The sequence below is a fragment of the Dermochelys coriacea genome, chromosome 5, assembly GCF_009764565.3.
Source record: "Dermochelys coriacea isolate rDerCor1 chromosome 5, rDerCor1.pri.v4, whole genome shotgun sequence".
Classification (NCBI taxonomy): Eukaryota; Metazoa; Chordata; order Testudines; family Dermochelyidae; genus Dermochelys; species Dermochelys coriacea.
The window spans coordinates 125,598,528-125,617,339 of NC_050072.1; the positions used below are offsets into that span (position 1 = coordinate 125,598,528).

At 45.3% G+C, this 18,812-nt stretch overlaps 1 protein-coding gene and 1 long non-coding RNA gene across 2 annotated transcripts in view; one reads left to right on the forward strand and one right to left on the reverse strand.

The window, feature by feature from the left end:
• The window catches only part of LOC119855555, a 49,149-nt gene extending 31,757 nt beyond the window's left edge, over positions 1 to 17,392 (forward strand). Inside the window, exons 2-6 of the long non-coding RNA XR_005292939.1 lie at positions 9,055 to 9,137; positions 10,255 to 10,413; positions 12,615 to 12,732; positions 14,033 to 14,069; positions 16,025 to 17,392. This is a non-coding gene — a long non-coding RNA (uncharacterized LOC119855555). The remainder of the gene's footprint in view (positions 1 to 9,054; positions 9,138 to 10,254; positions 10,414 to 12,614; positions 12,733 to 14,032; positions 14,070 to 16,024) is intronic.
• Positions 1 to 18,812, reverse strand: part of SHB (SH2 domain containing adaptor protein B) — a 145,503-nt gene that overhangs the window by 76,164 nt on the left and 50,527 nt on the right. The window lies entirely within an intron of this gene.

The window sequence follows — 18,812 nt, forward strand, 5'->3', positions numbered from 1 at the left end:
ACAGCAGCACTTTATAATAATATGGCTATTAGCAACATATTGGGCTATTTAGACAGGTGTACTACTCACTTCTATACAGAATATTTGTCTACATCAAGCAAGATTTGAATACAAGTATTTTTTGTTTTTAATATTCTTGAGTAAAACTAATTCCGATTGTTTCCGTATTTAATGTGACAAATCAACCAAGCTCTTGTTTTTTGTCCTTCAGAGAGCAACCGCATTAGAACAAAAGCCAACAACAATTCAACATCCATAATAGCTCTAGGCTATAAAACAGATTTGCCTCTTTCAAAGTCCTTCTTTTTAATAGCCATATCTTCTTAGATATTGTTTGTGGGTTAAACATGGATATTTTTCCTTTTATGCTAATCAGATAGGTCACATCATAAAAATTAATTCCGGTCAGGATCTTGCTGAGTCAGCACTTCTTGGCAGCATTTCCAGACAGCACCTTTGTTTTCCAATCCCCTCCTCTCAAATCACCAGAGCAGAGGGATCACATACTTTTTCACAGCATGAACCACATCTAAAAGGTGATTGCAAAAGAGTTTTTATTTTCTTTAGCATTTCTACAGGGAACCTAAAAGAGGTGGGTGACCGGGTGGTTTCTTGTTTTCTTTCAGTTTGTTTTATCGGCTCTTGTTTTGTATGTTCCAGTTCTCAGGCACGTCAAGTGGGGGTCTGCCCATGTTTTGCTGGAAGACTTCTGAGAGGAGCTCAGGAAGGTTGACTGAGAGCCCCAATATATTACTGGAACTACTGAATCTTTAATGAAGGCATTTTTCTCCAAAGTGTCGGACAAACGTTTGTTCTTGTAAACTAAAACAGTTACACATTCCGAGTAAAAACCCTCCCACCCTCCCCTTGAGGGGGATGTTTAGGGATCCGAGGCAAAAATTGGGGATTGGTCCTGCTTTGAGCAGGGGTTTGGACTAGATGACCTCCTGAGGTCCCTTCCAACCCTGATATTCTATGAAATACGGGGAAGGCACAAGTCCCACCATCACGGCTGCCATCCTCAGCATTTCCTGCCAGCCAGGATTTACTGTGGTACCATTGGGCCTTCCCTGAAAGATGTCCAGATCAGACTTGGCCAGAGAGCAGGACCCAGCTGGCTCCGTCACCTCCGCCGACTTCAGCTAACTCCCAACCACCACCTGGGACATGAGACTTTGCCATCAACCCTGTGTGTCCTTTTCCTTCCCTCGCCTTATTTATTTCTTTCCTGTCTCTCTTCCTTTGTCTAGTAAGAGTCTGGCTTAGTCAGCCAACGCTTTTATTTTGCAATCAAGCTGTCTTCCTGTGACCAGGAAGAAGCAGCTGAAAGCAGTGCCCTAAACAGCCTGGCGCTGGTACAAAAGTTTGCCCTGTCTCAGAGCAGCTAATAAGAGCACTTGCTCTGCCTGTATTTATCCAGCAACGAGGCTGCAAGTCAAAGTCAACATCAGAGACAGAAGCTACAATTTCTCCCTTTGCTGTTCTTCACTCTTCCCTCGTGTCTCTGTCTTTGTTGTGTCCATTAGGAAACGGAACTGGACGTCAACAAGTCCAGCCCATCTCAGCAAACTTCTCTTTTCTCTGTATACCAAACCATGTTTAAACACTGTGAGGTTGGACAGTTTCAGAGTCATGGTAATGCCTTTGACCCTCTGGACCTGTATATTCCATTTCAATTCACAAGTCTCCTCCCACCCCCCAAAAACAGCTACTTCAAGCAGCTTTTTTTGAACTATCCTAGCCAGATACTAGAGAAAGGCATAAGAGTGCATGGTGATCCTGTTTTGCTAGGTGGGAGATGCTCAGATAATATGGTGATGAGCGCTCAAGATTGAAAACCTGAAGGTTGGCAGAAATGAGGAGTAAGCTGGACATTGAGGCAGATGGTCTGACTAAGACACTGCTGCTACTTCCCATTTCCAGGGAGGGGACATGAAGTGTAGCTACTAATCTTTCAGAGGTTTTTTTTGTTTTGTTTTGTTTTTTAAAGTACAGTAAAAAAATTTTGGTTTTAGGCTATTCCAGCAATCTAGAAGCTAAATGAACTGATGCTGGTTGACAGCTCAGCCAGTATCTCTAGGACAGCTCACTGGTTTAAAAAAAAAAACAAACAAAACCGGGGAGCAGCAGCTGTCAAATTACAGCTGATATTAAAAAACCATGAGGCATTCGCTTCAGATTTCACTCCCGTCTCCCTGCCAGAGGCTTCTGGCGTTTGGATGCAAAACGAAAGGAAATATTAACCACATTCAACATCAATTCAGCATGACAAAAATGTCATAACTAATATAAAGATCTTTTTACCTCTATGCAGCATTTTTAGTTTGTTTTATCACAACTAATATATTGTTCTAAATATCACTTTGATAAACCATTTCTAAGCAGCAGTTTAATTATTCTATATCCACAGCATACATATTTCATTCTGTTAAATGGTGGCAGACTTTTTAATTAGCTAATCATCGTATTTGATTTAGAGTCTCCTTGAAAGCCTTCTGTGCTCAGTTACCTAAAGGTGTGGCTTTTTCCAGATTTGTCTAGATCTATTTAAGAGAGAGAATTCAAATAATGCAATATTAATGAGAAAAAGAGCAATCATAAGATTACAATAGATAAATACAGGTAAGCCATACATCCACATGGAGGTGGGTAAGAGAAATTGCCATTGGACAACTGGTAACCTGCTATAAAATATTTTAATCTTAACTTAAGTTGAATGGAGGAGGGAGAGAGTTGAATCTGGTTTCATGATAGGAGGCATCATATTCGGTCATTTATGACCATGTTGGACTGGAATATTTTTTGGAAAGAGGGATGTTTAAAAATTATAGAGTAGTACATGTTTATGCAACCAGCCAGCAGCAAAAAGTTAAAGTTTAACTAAAATACTGCTCTCAAACATTTTAAGTCATGCTTCATAGATCAGGATGCTACCACATTTCCCTTTGTTGAAAGCCTTCACCTAAAGGAGTAAAAAAATCAAGGGTGAGTAAGAAGAACACAAAACTAATCTGAGGGAGGGGAGAGGAAAGAAGATGGATAGAAAAACAAATAGGGAGATAAAACAGCAGGAGTGATGGGGCAGAATCAGGGATGAAAGCTAAATACTGAAAACTTTAAAGGCTTTTTAGCACAGCAGTACAGAGTAATTTTTCCTCTCCCCACCAGCTACCAGTACCTTGGGCTGAGAGCCTCAGATCGCATTAGAGCTCACCAGCGGAGCAGGCTGGGGCTGGTTAGTTGTTGGAAATGAGACTGAGCACTTTGGGTGAGATACCATCTACTTTGTTCTGAATCCAAACAGCATCCATCTGCACAGGCATTTGTGCCATTATTTTAACTGACAATCATTACAGTTGCCTTACATTTTCCCTGAAATTTCAGCTGAACAGTATCACTCGTCACTTCCTGTCCCAAACTGCTGTGCACGATTCAGCTGCTGCTGCCTTCATCACAGAAGTCCTTCCATTTCAGAGTGGCCAAATTCTGCCCTCATTTACAACTGTGCAACCCTTAAAGGAAAAGGCCATTTGACATCCTTGGAAGAGGCCTTTAAATAAACACTCCATTTTGCCCACATGCACGGTTCGCATGACTGAAACTGCCTGAAATATTAATGTTAATTTAAAACAATACATTTCAAACTTTAACTTTTTTTTAAAAACCTAAGTGTGAAAGAAGGTTCATCCTACCGACCATGCAGGAGATCTACCTTCCCATGCCAGAGTCTTAAATGGCTGACAGTGTCCCCTTAGATCAACAGAGATGGGAGTAATTTCTCACGATTTACAATGCTGATTGTGAAGCATTAATGTGAAGCTCTCAATATCAAGCACTCTTGAATGTATTGTGCCTTTGGAATGTTTGAGATCTCCTTGCGCACAAGTTTATTTTTAAGGGCACCTCTCTCAGCAGGAGAGCCATGCACATCTACCAGTGAGATTTCTGTATGTGCCTGTAAGTACAATATGGTTTTGGTACCTCTCACCGAGAAAGCTGAAGTTTACTCATTTGCATAACACACGGTGGGGGGGCCATGAAGTGGGGAAGGAGACGAAAACCACATCACGGTTACCCGATTTTGCCTGGAATTCAGTGATAAAAGTAGCATTCTTTCTTGTACTTCTTTGCTGTGTTGCTCCAAGAAAGATATGAAGTAAAGCGGAAATGATTCGTTGCATTATCCACCTACTCCAGTTATTTGGAGTCATTCAAAGCTCTTGTCTGTACTAGGGACCAGCTCCGATTCAGCTGCTGGGGTAGCTACCCAGTGCAAGCCCCAGGTGAAGACAAGGAAAGCTGCAGTTTGCATATGTGAGGCTTTTCTGGGTTCAGGTAGGACAAACTGTATCTTCCTTGTCCGTACTTGGGGCAGGAGTTGCTACTGCCAGTGCCTGGCCACCGATGGCTGAACACCCAAAGTCTACAGTAGAATCAAAGATGGCTCATGCATCTGGAAATTCAGTAAATAAGCTGAATGTCTAGAATAATGTTCTCTCCCCTGGATGGCATCCCATGTCAACACAGAGATCTCTTCCCCGTCAGCGCCCTCAAGGGCATCACATTGGGCATCCCTTCAGACGCCATACAGCCAGCTACATAGCAATGCAAGCTGCTCTCCCCTTCCCTTCTGGGTCATGCTTTCAGCCCCTGCTGACTGAAAAACAAGAGACCAAGTTATAAGTTGAAGATCTACTCCAGAACCCTGGGGACTTCGAAAGGACAAGCAGATACGCCTTAGCTAGTTCTGGAAACAAATCCATTTAATCAATTATCAGCTGTATAGAAAAATCAAACCTAGAGCATGTTATAACAATGTGTAGCCCTTGAGTTCTAAGTATTGAAACCAACATTTCTCAGCTTCTGATTTTAGCATGTATGTTTCTTTCATCAGAGATGTAAGAAAATCCCTCTCTCTGTCCCCAGTGTTTCTGTGGCCCACTGCCTGCAAAGTGTCCTACTCGCTTCAGTTCCTGATAGGTCTGCAGCCTTCCCGACACATGGTCTCTGAATGAGGGGAGTGCTGTATTTGCTAAGGCAATTGTGACAGCTAGCAACCTACACACCTTGTGCTCCAACCTCACAATTTATTAGCTCTTAAGTGCTTTGCTAATCTTTAGCTCTTATCCAGGACTTTTTAATCAGCAGATTTTAAAGCACTTTACAAAGGAGGTGAGTATCATTATCCCCATTGTACAGATGGGGAAACTGAGGCACAGGGACAGGTAGTCACTTCCTCAAGGTACCACAGTAGGTCAGTGGCAGAGATGCGGATAGACCCCAGGTCTGTCAAGTCTCACACCAGTGCCCTATCCATTAGGCCAGCCAGTGGCTTTAGAGGAACTATTCACAAGTTTAAGTGTTTGTACCATTGTACCAATTGCATCCGTATGACTGTTGCAGCTGATACATTGTTAGCATCTATACAATTTCTTCTCTTACTTCAAGATATTGTTAGATTCTTGGAAGTAGCCTGTACTCTTAAAAAAACACAGGTAAAGTGACCTTGGATGGGAGCTGGCAAGTTTTTTAATCCCCCAAGACACAAGCATCAGAACAGGAAACTAAGCAGCTATTTTGTCTCTGTCTCTGAAGATTTTCAAGATCCACAACTATAGTGCATTACACTCCTCCTACTGTAGAGCTGGCAGATAAATCTGACTCCTCAGTGCCTAGCACGGAAGCATCAAAGGGTCAGATGCTGTTGTACTACAGTCACTTGTTGTACAGACCCCTGTAGTAGGATCTCACACAGCCACCAGCAAGGTCCTTGTTATATGAAATAAAGGGAAAAGGGGGGGGAACAACAAAAGGATTGTTACACTATTGTTTAGGAGAAGCCAAATAGAAAGTGCAATTCTTTTTTTCAGTGTAAATAAAATCAATCAGCTGTCACAGACCTGAACATATACCAAATTAAAGAAGTGTTACTTAAAGTAAGGTACAAAAATAAAGAACCAGTAAGTTCACAGCACTATGTTTGACCAGCCAATACTGTACAATCAGTAGGGGTTTTTTTAATTATTTTAAATATTTTGTTTTGCATTATTATTTCAATGAAAAAGTGATTTAGTGTTAAAGGTTTTTAAATCTGCCTCATGTAAGACGACTCTCCCAATCTGCAAAGGTTATTTTAACTACACGTATATTGAGCTCTACAATATTATACAGTTATTCAAAAATACAAATATTTCCTCCTCCTTTTCAAGATGTTGTATGAACATTGGGCCAGATGCTGCAGACACCAACAGTCTCCTAACTATTCTCACACGAGTTGAGTTACCTGCATGTGTATTTGCAGGACTGGCCTATTAAGCCCCAATCTGCACATGCTGGGTGGGATTTTTCAAAGTTCTGGATACCCTGTTCCTATTCATTTGAATGAGAATTTCCAGATCCCTTAGGTGGCTTTGAAAAAAATCTCTGCAACTACAGAGATGCTCAATTTAAAGCGCAGTCACACTGAGGTCAACAAGACTGCTCAGATCCTTAAAGTGCTTACAAGAGAGTCATTGTGCTTTGTTATTTAAGTTTGGTTTGACTGCAGGATCAGGGCCTAAAGGGCAAGGAAAAAAAGTTTTGAACCAAGTGATACATGAGACACAAAGGACCACTGGTGGTTCACTACTCTGCCTCATCGACTTTTGTCAGGTCTGGCCCACTCACTACACCTAGCGCTGTCATAATCTGTATCTGTACAGTGTCATGCAAGATATTATACTAACTGGTAACATGCTGGTTCTGAAACTCATGTAGTATACGTGCAGGGTGTACAGGAAAAATTACAAAAAGAAAAGGAGTACTTGTGGCACCTTAGAGACTAACAAATTTGTAGCTGACGAAAGGTTATGCTCAAATAAATTTGTTAGTCTCTAAGGTGCCACAAGTCCTCTTTCTTTTTGCGAATACAGACTAACACGGCTCCTACTCTGAAACCTGTCAGGAAGAATTACAAATGTGTGCTACAATTATGTTCTTAAAACGGGGTTTGGCAATGCGTGAGCCAGTCTGCCCTAGACAAAGGAATGTGTATTTACTTGTCTGATCGGCCTGGTCATCAGGCAGAGACAAAGAAGATATGTTTACATGCAAGGTAAACAAAGCCATCAGGAGAGCAAGTGAGGAAAGATGACCAATCCATGGAGAGATGGAGACTGTGCCCCAGGAAGCCTTCCTGCCTCTTGAAGCAGGGTCAATGCACTTTTTGGGAAGATACAAGGAGAGAAGAAAAAGCCATTTTGGCATCTTTCACCTGAAAGGACAAAGGATTGGAGCACTTTGAGATCAGTGAAGGGTCCTGGCCAGACAGTCTGGTTAGCCAGGCTGGAAAAGAGATGTGCTGAGAAATTCTTTGAAGAAGAAACTCTAGTTTGTTAAATCATCAGGTTTTCGCTTTAGAAGCATAATTTTACTTTTGTTTGCTCCTTTCCATCTTTACTCCTTATCCTCGGTATCACTTACTCCTATCACTTATGTACTTTTGTTTTACTTTTACTATGAACCAGTTCATTGCACTGATTGAAGGGAAGGAGCTGTTAACCCCAGTTAAGCTAACAGGCTGCCACGTATTGTCTCTTTAAAGGAGCAACAAGCTTAATAACTTCTTTAAGTGTTCAATGATAGGGCTAAACACTGCAGGGAGATGGGGAACTTGGGTGTTGCGGTTCACGGTTACCTGCAAGGTAAGGTTTGGACTGGCAGAGTCCTGAAGAGTTTGCTGGCCAGGCAGACAGGCTGGTGCGTTAAGGGATTATCACACAGTTTAGCATAGTAAAAAACTCATTTGCTGAGGCTGAAAGGGGTTACACAGTAACTCACAATTCTGGGAACCCCAGCAGATTGTCACAACATCAAAGTACGCCAAAATATTTTGTAAACTAGAATTAGCTACCCAAAAATGGGTTTATTTTAGGACCCTGGAACAAGTGTAATATGATCAAGGATCTGAGTATCTTCTCTCAAGTTTAATTTATAGCCTCATTTCAGCAAACTGACTAACATGTGTTTAAGTCCCACTGACTTCAGAGCTGAGTACACATAAAAGTGCTTTGCTAAATCGGGTTTATCAGGCCATGAGTTAAAAAGCAGAACTGGGCATATAGGAAAGCTTTCACTGGAGCAAGAAACTTAGTTTTTAAACAAGCCTTAGCAAAAATGAAAGTTAATTCCAAGCTTCTAGAGCAAGTAGACAAACTGCATTCTTAAAATAAGAACCATTTTTAACCTCTAGTGAGCTGTATGGACGTAATTATGAAAATAAAAAGAACACTGAAAACATTTTATCTAAAATAAACAAACTGGCAAGTGTCAACCAAAGCAGCAGCAATATCTGAAAGCATTAGAAGAGAAAGTTACTGACCTGTAACTGAAGCTTCTTCATTGGTGTGGTCTTCTCTGTATTCCACTGGGGATTCTGCATGCGCACCACGTGCTCAAAGCAGGGAATTTTGAAAGTAGCGTCTATTGATCTGCGCCCATGCCCTGACTGACTCATGCATCCATCCAAGGGGATAAAGGGCAGGGCAGACTGACCACCTTTCCAGTTCCTTCTCCACTGCGAATCAGAGATGCTCCAAAGGCGAATGAGGGTGGGTAGCAGAATACAGAGAGGGACCACGCTGCTCAGAGCACCTCCAGTTACAGGTCAATAACCTTCTTTTCTTCTCCCAGAGATGGTCCCTATTGTATTCCTGTGGGTGACTAACAAGTAGCACTGAAGTAGGAAATGGGTGCGAGGATTTAGAGTCGAGCGGAGGCACCAACGGAGGAGTCCTGCACCTAAGCTTCCTGCCTCTCAAAAGTGTGAGGAACTCCACATGGACTCTACAGATATCCAGGAGGGGAAGCTCCTGAAGGGATGCCGTATTTCTCGCGCTCTTGTGGAATGAGCTCTCACTCCATGGGAGGGTGGCAGGGTTGATAGAGTTGATAGAGTAGAATGCAGCCAGACACCCATTTGGAGATTCTCCGAGTGGAGATGGCATGCCCCCTAACTCTTTCTGCTATAGCAACCAGTCGTCTCAGGGATTCCTTGACTGATTTTGTTCTTTGTAGGTAAAGGGTCAAGGCCTGTCAAACGTCAAGGAAGAGGAGTCTTCTTTCTCCTGCGGAAGTGTGAGGTTTTGGGAAGAACACAGGTAAGTGAATCGATTGGTTATAGTGAAATTCTGAAACTACTCTGGGGATGAATTTGAGGTGTAGACACAAAGAAATTATATCCTTATGAAATATAGGATAAGAAGGATCTGCCATAATCGTTTCATGATCACCAACCCATCAAGCTGAAGTGATGGCTATGAGAAAAGTTACCTTCATGGGATTGGGGGGGGGGGGGGCGGGAAGAGACATGGAGCAAGAAACTAAAGGTTCAAAGGGGGGGGGGGCACTGTGAGCACTGAGAGAACAAGATTCAGGCCCCACTGGGGAGTAGCGGGAAGGCTTTCCAGAATCAGATTCTCACAGTGGATGCATGAAATCTAAGGAGCCCTGAGAAGGTGGATGGTATGCACTGATTACCAGCAAGTGGACTCGCAAGGAGCTGATGGACAGGCTTGGATGTCTTCAGAGAGAGGATATAGTCCAACATGAAAGGAATATCTGCAATTTCTTGGAGAATGCTCCTTTCTGTGCCTAAGAAAAGCACTTCTATTTAGCTACTATTAGAAAGGATGTCTCGCATGGTCCCGGAGCGTCAATGCTCTAAGGACGATGCCCATAAATACCAAACCCTAAGGTGAAACAGATGTGGATTGGGGTGCTTGATCTTACCATTTCACGGGTCAGGAGATCAGAAAATGTTGGGAGGATGATTGGTAGTCAGGGATATCATGCATAGGAGGTTGGGAAACCAAAACGGTCTAGGCCAGCAGAGGGTGATCAGGGAGGATCAATGCCCCGTCCTGGTGGATTTTGCATAGAACTTGTGGCAGGAGCGGAGGGAAGGCATAGCTGAATTGGTCTGACCAAGGAAGAAGCAGAGAGCGTCACCCTAGAAATGTGACCTAACGCTCGTCTAGAGTAACGTGGGATGCATTTCCTGTTCATTTGAGAGGTGAACAGATCCCTGATTGAGGTTCCCCAGAGAGTGAAGATATAGCACAGTACCAAGTTGTGGAGCTCCCATGCGTGGTTGATTGTGAAATGTCTGCTGAGGAAGTCTGCAAGCACATTTTGCTTCCTCGGAAGTTAGGCTGCCAATAGAGTGTTTTGATTGCTGACACACCAGTTCCAAAGGCTGACTGTTTCTGCACACAGGGAAGCAGATCTCGCTCCTTCCTGATCATTGATGTAGAAGAGACAGTTGTAACGTTGTCTGACATTATAAGGACCCTGGTGAGAAAGGCCTCGCATGTCTTCTGGACTGCTAGCAACTCCAGGATATCGATGTGCATCCTGGACTCTCAAGACATCCAGGTACCTTGTGCTGTGCGGCTGTTCACGTGGGTTCCACAACCGAATAGGTATGCTTCTGTAATAATGGTCCTATCTCGTGAGGAAGGGGATGCCTATGCATACGTGACGAGGTTTTGCCTACCATAGCAGGGAAGGCACTACCTTGGCGGGAACTCTTACCAGGAGTTTCATGGGATGGTGGTTTAGAGAATAGAGTGATTGCAGCCACTTTTGAAGGCAAACAAGGTGGAGTCTTGGGAGTGGGGTGATATAGGTGTATGAAGCCCTATGACCTATGAGAGACAGGCATGTCCTGCCCTGCCCTGGAGATTGTCTGTGATCAGACTACGATATTGTTCATGGCCTACATCTGCCCTTGGGTAAATATACTCTTGTGGTGATAATATTCAAGGTGGCTTCAATGAGTCCAGAGATTGCATGGGGGTGAGAACAGATTATTTTTCAGCATTTATGCCAACTCCCAGTGAGGAGAGGAGGTGCAGCATCACAGAAGTTGACACACAGGTTTTCTGGAGGGACTTGGAGACAGGGAACCAGTTGCGGAGGTAGGGGAAGACAATGAGACTGACATCTGATGTGAGCTGCTACTATCAGGAGTACCTTGGTAAAGACTCTGGAGGAAGTCACTATGCCAGAAGGGATCACCCTGTACTGAAAACAGTCGGAGCCCACTGTGAATCTGAGGAAGCATCTGTGACTGGGATGAATGTCTATGTAAAAGTAGGCCCCCTTCATATCAAGAGCCATAAACTATGTGCCCTTTTCTAAAGACGGGATTATGGATATCCATGAGAAATCTGAGCTTGCAATGGAAGCAGTTGAGATGGTGGAGGTCGAAGATTGGTCTCCAGAACTCTTCTTTTTGGGCACCAGAAAGTCAAATAAACCTGCTCCCCTGGTATTGAGGGGGGATGTGTTCTATCACTCCTTACTCCAGTAGGGAGTCCACCTCTTGTCTGAGACCACACATTTTTTGGAAGAAATAGGAATGCAATCTGTCATAAGGAAGGTGGATGACGTTCAGTACCCACTTGTCCATCATTATTGCACTCCAGGTGTGGAAGAAGTGCTCAATGATCCCCAAACAGCGTGTGGGAGTTAGGAGAGGTTGGGTTAATTAATTTTTGATGAGCGCTCGAGAGCCGCAAATAACATCAAGCCAGTGACTGAGATGCAGAGCCCGTTGCAGAGTGTGTGAGGAAGAGGATCTTTGAACCCTCTGCTTCCTGCACGGTGCTTCATAGGGCCTCTGGTGGAAAAGCTGTGAGCCATATGTCTAGATCTAAACAATGGGCAGTGCAACATCCTCTTAGGCGCAGGCGTGTATATCCCCAGTAAGCGGAGGGTAGCCATAGAGTCCTCCAGGGTAGGGAGGGACTCATCCGTCTTTTGGTTGAAGAGCTGTGATTCATCCAAGGGGAGGTCCTCACTGATATCAGGGATCCCTAGTGAGGTCCAGTGTGCGTGGAGCCAGGACTCCCCCGCAGACGATGACCGCCGTAGCCATAGCTCTAGAAAAGGTATCAGTGGCATCGACCACAGATTGGAGAGGAATCTTGGCCATCAGTCTGCCTTCATCTACCAGAGCTTGGAAACTAGCTCTGCCCTGTTGTGGAAGGCTGTCAGTAAACTCCACAAATCTGGCATAATTCAGGAAGTCTTATTTAACCAGTAGTGTCTGATAACTAGGTATCCTGAACTGGAGGCTATATGATGAAAAGATCTCTCCCCCCAACAGCTCCAGGCATTTGCTCTCTTTATTGATAGAAGCAGACCGGGGATGTTGCTATCTAGTCCTTTAAGATGCAGCCTCAACCACCTGCGAGTTGGGAGTGAGGTGTTCCCCTGCTTGGGTCCGATGAGGCCTCATGGACTTCTCCATGAGGAATTTGCACAAAATTCCCACCCTTCTCAGTGTGGCTGGGGAATGATTGGCAGATACCGCACCTCGCCTTGCTGTGGGCTTCCCCAAGGCAGTACAGCCAGTGCTGAGGGTTCTGCTCATTGAAAAGCGTGATGGGCAGGAAGTGCAGAGTTTGAAGCCCAGAGTCCTGAGCATAGTCCGGTACCTAAACAGGGTATGGGGGGGCCCTGGGGCTTCCCCCAAAAAGACTAACTCTAAACACTAAGATCTATAAATCACTAAATTGTAAAAACTGCTAGAACTATTTACAAAGTGAAATCTAATTCTTATTTTGTAGGCCGAAGCTGAAGCTATGGACCGTGTAGGTTCCGACCTGGACCTTGTGGTGGTGAGAAGGAACTGGAGACACAGTCAGTCTGCCCTACACTTTTCGTCTCCTCATACAGAGGCATGAGGTGAGCCTGGACACATGTCCAGACCAAAAGACACTAGTTTAAATTCTCTGGCTCACCCCTCATTTTGACCCTGCCTACACGGGAAAGTTATAGGGTTAGAACTCATGTTAACTCACATGATGTTAAGCACTCAGCATAGACAGAGGCACCATTTTGTCAGCTGCCTGTAATTTCACATCAGACACAAGGTCTTTGTAGCTATAGTTAAAGAGAAGAAGAGCAGGGTTTGCTTCGATGCAGCCCTGGAATCCTTTCAGTCATGTCTTACCTTGCATGCATATGAGATAATAAAAAGGAAGGGATCCTTTTTGTTAGCCTTCCCGTTCTATTTCAGAACAGTGGGGGACTAGTGTAGTAAGGCCTGATTTCTCCAGCACACTTTTTCCCCCTTTTTCAAAGCATTTCCAAATGAAAGCTGTAGCCAGAGTTCTAAAATGGAGCAAGGACCAACAAAAAAGCAGGGTCAGAAGGACTTTGTCCAATAGTTTTGAGCTGCTGTCTCTCCTCCATCAATCCAAGTCCCCAAACATGTAACTGCTGAACGTGTGCATCAGAGCAGACATCTCCATGACATCTCTGTCGACATCTTTGAATGGCTTTCCAGACCTCACATAGCCAGCAGGCTGTGTAGTAGTAATATTTACATTGGCTATGTAATTGCTGTCCTATAGGCAATTCATGCTAGTCAGGAATATTAGCTATCCAAAATGTCCAAATATTAGATATCCAAATGTCACACATCACCATTATCTCCCAGGGCTTGATCCTTCCCATTGATTTCTGTGGGCTCTGGATCTGGCCCCAAAATGCTCTTGAAATCTGGCCTCTATTCTAAAGGCTAGCATCTGAATTGAAGAAGTTTGAAATGTGCCCCAAAATTTTGCTGCTTCTTCCCACAATAAAGGGTCAATCCTGCAGTCCTTACTCAGAACAGAGTCCCACTGGACTGATTAGCCCAAGTAAGAATTACAAGATTGGGCCAAAAATGTTTAAGATGTAGTGCCTGCTATCCAAACTTTAAGGGGCAACGTGGCTCTTCATTCTCCACCCCGGGCAGCTATTTCCCTCTTCTCACAGAAGATTCAGCTAGCAAGCATACCTCAAACGGATCCACTTCTAGCCACAGATAGCTGCTAATGTGAAGTGTCTATAGATTACAGATTTGTTTTGCTAGATCCACTATCCTCATTTCTGAATGTGTCTTCACAAAACAGATCCGGTCACAAACCACCACCAGTAAGGACTGAGACCTAATAAATAGGAAAGCAATTACACCCTATCATTTCTTCTTTACCAACAGCAGCAGAGATGTGCCAGAAACCACCTGCCTAAAAGGAGTAAGTATTTTGCAAGAACTGACTCACCGTGATCTGAAATGCCTACAGTCGCTGCACTGCATGAAGTTACATGCTCAAACAAAAAACGTCCTCTAGAGTTACAAGAGGAACTGGCATCCATGGGTTGGTTTCGAGCAGGTACAGGTCCATGGGAATGCTGCTTTCCCAGCACTTTCAAGCTAATCTTGCAGAGTGATGCTGCTAGTACTCCTAGCACTTCTCCATAGGGAGAGGAGACAGTAGCAGCACCAGTCCAAAAACTACTGTAATCTCAGTTAGCTTCATGATGTTGCGCCTGGTAGGTGGATGGCAGGGCATTTGGTGCTAGTGTGACATGCTTCTGCAGATAATACAAGGGAATGGGGAAGGGCAAAGGGAAATACAGTAGAACCTTGGAGTTATGAACAACTTGGAAACGGGGCTGTTCATAACTGAACAAAAATATTACGGTTGTTCTTTAAAGGTTTACAACTAAACGTTGGCTTAATACAGCTCTGAAACTTTACTATGCAGAAGAAAAATGCTGCTTTTAACCTTCTTAATTTAAATGAAGGTCTCCTTACCTTGTCAAATCTTTATCTTTCCCTATATTTTTCGGTAGTTTATGTTTAACACAGTATTGTACTGTATTTGCTTTTTGGGGGGGCGGGGGTCTTGCTGCTGCCTGCTTGCATACTTCCCGTTCCAAATGAGGTGTGTGGTTGTCTGGTCAGTTCGTAACTCTGGTGTTCATAATTCTGAGGTTCTACTGTAGGGAAAAAAGAAAAAAAAAAAAAAAAAAAAAAAAAAAAAAGACAACCCCACCTTCTGCCCCTGGACACACAACTTCCTTCAGCCCAGCCACCAAGATCGGAGCTGAACAATCCCTCCCAGAACTGAGCTACTTTAACTCTCCTACTGCTCTCCTTGCTCAGGGAAGCAGCGGGTACAGGGCTAGGGGGAAGAGGACCAGACTCTGAAGGAAAGGGGAAATGCATACAGAAGGGAGAGAGAAAGGACAACTGAGGAAACATGGAGGGAGTTTCACTGCTGATCAGGAGTCAGGACATTCGTCGGGGGGGGGGGGGGAATAGAAGGCTGCAGTCTGCACTGGGGGGGGGAGGGCAGCGCTGCACACTTCTCTTTAAGGACTCCCTAAAGAGTCACAGCAAGCACGGGCTGCAAAAGGAGTCGCGCCCCACCACCTGCGGCTAGAGGGGATGTGAAGGAGGCACTAGAGAGCAGAGGAGAGAGCTGAGAGAAAACCCCCTACCATAACAAGAAGTGAGGTCTCACACAGACCTACCTACAGGACAAACAGACAAAGGGAAGAGCAACAGTGAGAATAGGGAGGGGGAGGCAGCACACCTGGCAAGAAGGAGGATGCGAATGAGACCCATCGAAGAGGAGGTCCAGGAAAGGAAGAAATGAAAGGGAATTGCTTCATGTTAATAAGCCTAGGGGAGCAGTTCTTGGAGGGCGGTTTTAGCTCTGAGAATAATTCTTAGGAACCAAAAGGCACTCGGCAATCCCTTGAAAGTATCTTTGTGATGGGGAGTGGGGGGGGGGGGGGAAGGCAAACCGCACCCTACACAGCAATTACATTCTCCACTCCATTACACAGAGCCACAAAGTGCTTAAAATATTACATACCAAAATCACTCCACCCTCCAAACGGCAGCCTTGAGTGAGGTGTGCCAGCTCATCTGCGCCAGCCACACCGGGCAGGGCAAGAGCAGAACAACATATGGCAACAAAGCCAGAAATGGGAAGAAAATACTAATTTCCTAGGGTTTCATTGAGGCCGGTCACTTGGGCTAAGCTTTCCCCACTATCCCAAACAGCCCCCTGAATGCCAAGTACCCCCAAGTGCTCAGGGTTGCATTCAGCGAGCTCCAGGGCCCTGCTGGGGCATCCCGTGGGTCCAGACTCAGAGGGAAGTGTGCCTCCAGCTGAATCAGCCCCTCTTCCTGCAGGTGCTGCCGAGATCCAATCCTGCTTAGCTGGAAGATCCAAGAGCAGCCAAGCGCAAGGACCTGACTTTGGGCACCCTGCTTGACTGATGTGTTGGGAGGTAGATTTGGACACTGGATGGACTTCCTGCCTTGCTGAACTTTGACTCCCTGCCTAACCCGGTCCTCCCAGAACCGTTCCTAGGCTAGCAAGTTTCTCACTGGCAACAGGGCCAAGCTTTTCCTGAGCTGAAGAGAGACGTATGGTAGAAGTTGTACTAGGACATCTATTTTGAGTCGCCTAAGCTGGAAGTGCCTGTCACAGTACTGCACTTCCCAATCCAGGCAAATAATGTTACAGGCCACAGTATGGGAAGACATTGGCTATGCCAAGACTCTCCCATCCACAAGGAATTTTGCAGAAGGTTGAAACAAAGGAATCGCTTTTCTAGAAGCCCACTCTGTGTTGTGGCCATGTTTAGGAGCTCTGGTCATGGACCAGGACCCAGTGTGCTAGGAGCTGTACAAACCTGGCAGCAGCACAGATCACAGAATGCTATATGTGCATCCAGAGCACAGTGCAATGCAAAACCCGCCATTAGCTTCCCTGTCCACACAGTCACTGGCCACTATGCCCACTGTACTAATGGCAAATCTCTCATTCCCGGTGGCAAGGGTGGCCCCCAGGATTAGCACTGTCCTGCCCCTGCTCGGACTTTAATGCCCTGAATTCCAGGGGGAAACGGAAGCTCCCCAGGAGGCAGCTCTCCGTTCATATGTCTTCCAATTTCTAGTTTGGAGGAGAAAATTAGTGGAAAGGCTAAATGAAAAGCTGCCAGCCCTCAGGACGAACAGCAATTCAAACGAGCACCCTGAATCGCTGCCTCACATCTCCTCCATGCGCCCAGGCTCCTGCTTTGCCAATCTTCCCCGGCAACACCTACTTGCAGGGAATGCTGGCTGCCCAGCCAGACAGGCCGCTGGCTGATCACACAAACAGCAAGGGCAGACACACCGGAGAAGTGCAGAGCATATGAAGGGAATCCCTGGCTGTCAGAGTTTTGAAGGAGATGACAGAGTGGGTGCGGAATGGAAAAGGTTCGGGTCTGGCCTGACAGGTAAGGGCAAAGCCCAGCATGTCCTGCCACAGGAGAGGGGTGGGTTGCAGAACCACCATAGCAAAACACAATGCGTTTCAGTGTTGCAGGAGGGGACAGTCGGAACAGTACTCGACAGACTGGCAAATGGGAAGTCAGCAGCCTGCCAAAGGGTTTATTGAGCTCTTTGGGGCTGAGAGTATCCTAGCATCATAGACTATCAGGGTTGGAAGGGACCTCAGGAGGTCATCTAGTCCAACCCCCTGCTTAAAGCAGGACCTAATCCCCAACTAAATCATCCCAGCTAGGGCTTTGTCAAGCCCGACCTTAAAAACCTCAAAGGAAGGAGATTCCACCACCTCCCTAGGTAACGCATTCCAGTGTTTCTCCACCCTCCTAGTGAAAAAGTTTTTCCTAATATACAACCTAAACCTCCCCCATTGAGACCTTTACTCCTTGTTCTGTTATCTGCCACCACTGAGAACAGTCTAGATCCATCCTCTTTGGAACCCCCTTTCAGGTAGTTGAAAGCAGCCATCAAATCCCCCCTCGTTCTTCTCTTCCACAGACTAAACAATCCCAGTTCCCTCAGCCTCTCATAAGTCATGTGTTGAAGTCCCCTAATCATTTTTGTTGCCCTCTGTTGGACTCTCCAATTTTTCCACATCCTTCTTGTAGTGTGGGACCCAAAACTGGATACAGTTCTCCAGATGAGGCCTCACCAATGTCAAATAGAGGGGAACCATTACGTCCCTCGATCTGCTGGCAATGTCCCTACTTATACATCCCAAAATGCCATTAGCCTTCTTGGCACCAAGGACACACTGTTGACTCATATGCAGCTTCTCGCCGACTGTAACCCCTAGGTCCTTTTCTGCAGAACTGCTGCCGAGCCATTCGGTCCTTAGTCTGTAGAGGTACACGAGATCCTTCTGTCCCTTTGCTCTGTGTCTAAGCTCCTGGCAGAATGGGGCCCAGGCCGATGACCGGGGCTCCGCAGCACCATGGTAATACATGTGACAAAAGTATCACGCTTCCTGAGTACTGGGGAGGAGGGTGGGAACAGCGTGGAAGAGATCCTGTTGTACCTCAAAGGGTTAATCCTCCCCCCCCCTTGCACTTCTATTGAGGGCATGCATCAGCGGGAGAGAAGAACGATTATCTGGTTTGTCCCCATGCCCCTCCCCCATCACACACACCACCATCCCACACAATATCCCCATTGCTCAGCTCCCCTGTGGCCCAGGCTTTGGAAGAGATGAATGCGTGGACATGGGTGTAAGTTTAGTACTAAGAGACGTCCTTTGCTTATTAAACAATCCTAGATCTTAAGGCAAGAAGGACCATCAGGATCACCTGGTCTGGCCTCTGGCATAGCACAGGCCAGCCACCAGAGAAATTCCCCGCGTGCTTCCTGCATCAAGCCCAGAATGTCAGGCTGCGCTAGCTCTTCTCTTTCAGAAAGTCGTCCACTTCTGATGTAAAGGCTCCTTGGTGCTGGAGAACTCACCCCATGACCTGGGAAGCCGTGTCGATGGTTAATTACCATCTCACTGATTAAAAAAATTGCACCTTAGTTCCAGTTTGAATTAATCTAGCAAACAGATGACATGTGGAAAAAGCGTGATACATTCTGGGTACACTGAATGCATCCGATGAAGTGAGCTGTAGCTCATGAAAGCTTATGCTCAAATAAATTTGTTAGTCTCTAAGGT